The 6,000-nt window shown below is 53.5% G+C and overlaps 1 protein-coding gene across 3 annotated transcripts in view; it reads right to left on the reverse strand.

Annotated features, from left to right (window-relative positions):
* The window catches only part of DNMT3A (DNA methyltransferase 3 alpha), a 346,591-nt gene extending 344,426 nt beyond the window's left edge, over positions 1-2,165 (reverse strand). For all 3 annotated transcript variants that reach the window (XM_077489110.1, XM_077489109.1, XM_077489107.1), the window contains exon 1: positions 2,033-2,165. The gene's annotated coding sequence lies outside the window, so the exon portion shown is untranslated. The remainder of the gene's footprint in view (positions 1-2,032) is intronic.
* Positions 2,166-6,000: the final 3,835 nt, after the last annotated feature.

Below are 6,000 nucleotides of genomic sequence, written 5' to 3' on the forward strand. Positions count from 1 at the left end.
ATCTGGACCCTCCCCTCCTGATACGCAAACACTGACATTTCAAAGAAAGTCAAGAGCTGGCCCCTGCCCTTCTGGTAGGCTAGCCCCTTTGGCCCTAAAAATTATTGGAAGGTGAGGGGTGGGCATGTTAAGACTCCTCACCTACTCATGAAGGTCTGCAAAGGTACATACACTCCTCTTTTGGACTTCTAGGCCCAGTTCAGATGACAGGTGCACTTTAAGGGAAGCGGACGGCATTGAGGTACAGCAAGAAGATACCACAATCTGAGATTATTATTCTCGATTTATAAAGAAAACAGAATTCAAAATTTTGTAATAAAAATACGAGAATTGCCTCCCTCAGACAGCGAATGGAGGAGAAATACTGCACGGCGGCAGGTGAATCCACCGACATCTCACCGCCATGTTTTGGTTCCCGTGGTTGACTAGGTAAGCACAGCCGATAGAGGGGGGAGCTTGGCTGGCTCCTGGTCAGGCCTGGTTTTGAAAACGGCGTTGTATTGCATCTCGGGGCCTACAGAGACGACTGGATAAAACGTACGTGGCTATGGAAGCCGGTGCATAGAAGGAAGGTGGGGGGGGGGGTCCAGAATCCCACCGCAGTGATATTAACCCCGTGTCTGCCACAGAACATGCTGCAAATGGTTAACAGCCAACCCCTTCAGAATGAAATGTGAACCTGCTTGTGGTTAGGGCACAGTCGGGGGTAAATGAGGACGATGCGAGGAGAGATCAGATTATCCGGCGATTAGAGAATGAAGCCCCCCCCCCCCTCCTCCATGTAGCGCACACCCTTCTTCCCGGTTCTCCCCCCTCAGGCTTGGATAAACTAGGTAAATATTGAACATTGTAAAGCCCCCACCGCCGGCACACACAAAGTTCAAGCTGAAATATTATTCTGGCCTTTGAAGCTGGGCCCCCTCGCCCACCTGACTGACAGCTGGAAAGACCCCCAAATCAGAGCACACACGGGAAACAAATTCTCCATCCAGAATGAACGCCAGAGACCCCCAGCCGTGCCAGAGAGAAGGATGGAGGGTGGGGGACAGGCTGTGCGCGCCGGTAACCCCATTTAACCCCGCGCAGCAACAAGCTACAGGTGGCTGAGATCAATACCGTAGCTCAGCACGGGGCCGGAGGAAGGGCCATTCACTGCTCGCTGGCATTTCTGGGGCAAATTATCCCCCCCCCCCAACACATACACACACTGCCAAGAGCTGCAAAGTGTCTGCCAATGTCATTGTGGGTGGGGGGAGGGGTGCTTAGATCAGATAGAGGCATGGCTGCTGCTGGGCAGTGCCAGTCTGGCCATCCAGGAAAGGGTTAGCATGCCTGGCACATAGACAATGCTCAGTGCCAGGCCTGAGCTAGATCTGAAGGATAAGCATGACAGATAGAGGAGTATGGCACACATCAGGGGCAGACAGAGGAGGGTGGCACAGACGGGGCAGACAGTGGATGGCACATACAAGGGGCAGATAGAGGAGGAGGGCACACACAGGGGGCAGACAGAGGAGGATGGCACACACAAGGTGTAGACAGAGGAGGATGGCACACACTGAGGCTGATAAAGGAGGGTGACACACACAGGGGGCAGATAAAAGAGGATACCACACATAGGGGGCAGACAGAGGAGGATGACACACACAGGGGGCAGACAGAGGAGGATGGCACACACAGGGGGCAGATAAAGCAGGATGGCACACATATGGGGCAGATAAAAGAGAATACCACACATAGGGGGCAGACAGAGGAGGATGGCACACATAGGAAGCAGATAGAGGAGAATGGCACACACAGGGGGCAGACAGAGACGATTGGTACACATAGGCAGGGTGGTACTGCCAGCTCACACAGGGCACCTTCAGCACTATGACAGAACAAGGTGAGTAGAGGAGCCCCTGCACTGCCCTCCATCACAGTGCCCACTGACAGCTCTGCCGGTAGGAATCTGCCATGCCCCTAGCAAAGCACGCATGGCGCACCCATATACAGGGGCGCTGTACAATCCATGATAGCCCTGGCTACTTACCCCGGGCAAGTGATCGGTCCTGGATGGGGGGGGTCCCTCCTTCTCCTCCAGTGTCCCCCTCAGTGCTGTCTGTGTCCCCCCGGCTGCTACTGCACCGCCTCCTCCTCCTCCTCCGATCAGTGCTGCAGCCAGAGCTGACTCTGCACTGCCCGGTCCTAGAGCCTGCACTACATACACACTGATATCTGTATAAGGGTCCTAGAGCCTGCACTACATACACACACTGATATCTGTATAAGGGTGCTAGAACCTGCACTACATACACACACCGATATCTGTATAAGGGTCCTAGAGCCTGCACTACATACACACCGATATCTGTATAAGGGTCCTAGAGCCTGCACTACATACATACACCGATATCTGTATAAGGGTCCTAGAGCCTGCACTACATACACATACACACCGATATCTGTATAAGGGTCCTAGAGCCTGCACTACATACATACACCGATATCTGTATAAGGGTCCTAGAGCCTACACTACATACACACTGATATCTGTATAAGGGTCCTAGAGCCTGCACTACATACACACACTGATATCTGTATAAGGCTCCTAGAGCCTGCACTACATACACATACACACTGATATCTGTATAAGGGTCTTAGAGCCTGCACTACATACACACACTGATATCTGTATAAGGGTCTTAGAGCCTGCACTACATACACACACTGATATCTGTATAAGGCTCCTAGAGCCTGCACTACATACACATACACACTGATATCTGTATAAGGGTCTTAGAGCCTGCACTACATACACCGATATCTGTATAAGGGTCCTAGAGCCTGCACTACATACACACTGATATCTGTATAAGGGTCCTAAGACCTACACTACATACACACACTGATATCTGTATAAGGGTCCTAGAGCCTGCACTACATACACACACTATCTGTATAAGGGTCATAGAGCCTGCAATACATACATATACTCACACTGATATCTGTATGAGGGTCCTAGAGCCTGCAATACATACACACTGATATCTGTTTAAGGGTCCTAGAGCCTGCACTACATACACATACACACACGGATATCTGTATAAGGGTCCTAGAGCCTGCAAGACATACATATACACATACTGATATCTGTATAAGGGTCCTAGAGCTTGCGCTACATACACAGATATCTGTATAAGGGTCCTAGAGCCTGTACTATATACTTATACACACAATGATATATGTATAAGGGTCCCAGAGCCTACACTACATACACACTGATATCTATGTATTGGTCGGAGATCCTACAGTTCATGCACACTGATATCTAAGCACAGGTCCTAGAGTAGTGGTTCTCAACCCTCAACCTGGGGGTCGAATGACGATTTGCCAGGGGTCCCCGAATCCTGGGCTGTGCCTGAAGCCTGTACCGCTCTCCCAGCCTTTTTGCGGCTGCCCAGTTAGGCTGTCCCTGGAGCCCGGGGCCGCCCACTCAGCCTCTTCGCATCCGCCAATTCAGTTCACGGCATGGCTGGTGGGCAGAGACTAGAGGTCAGCTGACTGGTGAGGAATGTGAAGTGGGAGGGGATGGAGGAGACCCTATCTCCTGATTTCGACATAGGTGTCACTGCTGTGAGACACCACAGACCCAGAGACACAGTGAGTAACACCCCCTGTGATTATATTTGCCATTAAAAGTCCTCACTACAGTTCTCAGATCAGCAGATGACCTTGATCAAGACACCTAAGTTGGCTGATCAGAACTCCCCCCAGCACTGCCACTGATCCCGCCTTTCTGCCAGCATTGCCACTGATCTTACCTTCCCGCCAGCATTGCCACTGATCTTACCTTCCCGCCAGCATTGCCACTGATCCCACCTTCCCGCCAGCATTGCCACTGATCCCACCTTCCCGCCAGCATTGCCACTGATCCCACCTTCCCGCCAGCATTACCACTGATCCCACCTTCCCGCCAGCATTGCTACTGATCCCACCTTCCCACCAGCATTGCCACTGATCCCACCTTCCCGCCAGCATTGCCACTGATCCCACCTTCCCGCCAGCATTGCCACTGATCTTACCTTCCCGCCAGCATTGTTACTGATCCCACCTTCCCGCCAGCATTGCCACTGATCCTACCTTCCCGCCAGCATTGCCACTGATCCCACCTTCCCGCCAGCATTGCCACTGATCCCACCTTCCGGACAGCATTGCCACTGATCTTACCTTCCCGCCAGCATTGCCACTGATCCCACCTTCCCGCCAGCATTGCCACTGATCCCACCTTCCCGCCAGCATTGCCACTGATCCCACCTTCCCGCCAGCATTGCCACTGATCCCACCTTCCCGCCAGCATTGCCACTGATCCCACCTTCCAGCCAGCATTGCTACCGATCCCACCTTCCCGCCAGCATTGCCACTGATCCCACCTTCCAGCCAGCATTGCTACTGATCCCACCTTCCCGCCAGCATTGCCACTGATCTTAACTTCCCGCCAGCATTGCCACTGATCCCACCTTCCCGCCAGCATTGCCACTGATCTTACCTTCCCGCCAGCATTGCCACTGATCCCACCTTCCGGCCAGCATTGCCACTGATCCCACCTTCCCGCCAGCATTGCCACTGATCCCACCTTCCAGCCAGCATTGCTACCGATCCCACCTTCCCGCCAGCATTGCCACTGATCCCACCTTCCAGCCAGCATTGCTACTGATCCCACCTTCCCGCCAGCATTGCCACTGATCCCACCTTCCAGCCAGCATTGCTATTGATCTCACCTTCCCGCCAGCATTGCCACTGATCCCACTTTCCCACCAGCATTGCCACTGATCCCACCTTCCCACCAGCATTGCCACTGATCCCACCTTCCCACCAGCATTGCCACTGATCCCATTCCCCCTACCCAGGAGTAAGAGAAGGAATAAAAATAGAGAATACATGGAGGGGAGAGGAAAGGAGGGGGAGGAACAAAGAAAAAAGGGAGAGAAAGAATAAGAGAAAGAACAAGGAAAACAGCTAGAGAGAGGGATGGGGAACAAAACAAAAAATTAGGATAGAGAAATATAAAGGAGAACAAAGAGAAAGAATGGTACATCCTAAAATGTTCCATAAGGCCAGAATTGCCACTGATCCCACCTTCCAGCCAGCATTGCTACCGATCCCACCTTCCCGCCAGCATTGCCACTGATCCCACCTTCCAGCCAGCATTGCTACTGATCCCACCTTCCCGCCAGCATTGCCACTGATCCACCTTCCCGCCAGCATTGCCACTGATCCCACCTTCCGGCCAGCATTGCCACTGATCTTAACTTCCCGCCAGCATTGCCACTGATCCCACCTTCCCGCCAGCATTGCCACTGATCTTACCTTCCCGCCAGCATTGCCACTGATCCCACCTTCCGGCCAGCATTGCCACTGATCCCACCTTCCCGCCAGCATTGCCACTGATCCCACCTTCCAGCCAGCATTGCTACCAATCCCACCTTCCCGCCAGCATTGCCACTGATCCCACCTTCCAGCCAGCATTGCTACTGATCCCACCTTCCCGCCAGCATTGCCACTGATCCCACCTTCCCGCCAGCATTGCCACTGATCCCACCTTCCGGACAGCATTGCCACTGATCCCACCTTCCCGCCAGCATTGCCACTGATCCCACCTTCCCGCCAGCATTGCCACTGATCCCACCTTCTGGCCAGCATTGCCACTGATCCCACCTTCCGGCCAGCATTGCCACTGATCCCACCTTCCCGCCAGCATTGCCACTGATCCCACCTTCCCGCCAGCATTGCCACTGATCCCACCTTCCCGCCAGCATTGCCACTGATCTTACCTTTCCGCCAGCATTGCCACTGATCCCACCTTCCCGCCAGCATTGCCACTGATCTTACCTTCCCGCCAGCATTGCCACTGATCCCACCTTCCTGCCAGCATTGCCACTGATCCCACCTTCCGGCCAGCATTGCCACTGATCCCACCTTCCCGCCAGCATTGCCACTGATCCCACCTTCCGGACAGCA

Source organism: Lithobates pipiens, unplaced genomic scaffold (genome assembly GCF_037356315.1).
Source record: "Lithobates pipiens isolate NorthernLeopardFrog02 unplaced genomic scaffold, aLitPip1_a1.2 Scaffold_18, whole genome shotgun sequence".
NCBI classification, from domain to species: Eukaryota; Metazoa; Chordata; class Amphibia; order Anura; family Ranidae; genus Lithobates; species Lithobates pipiens.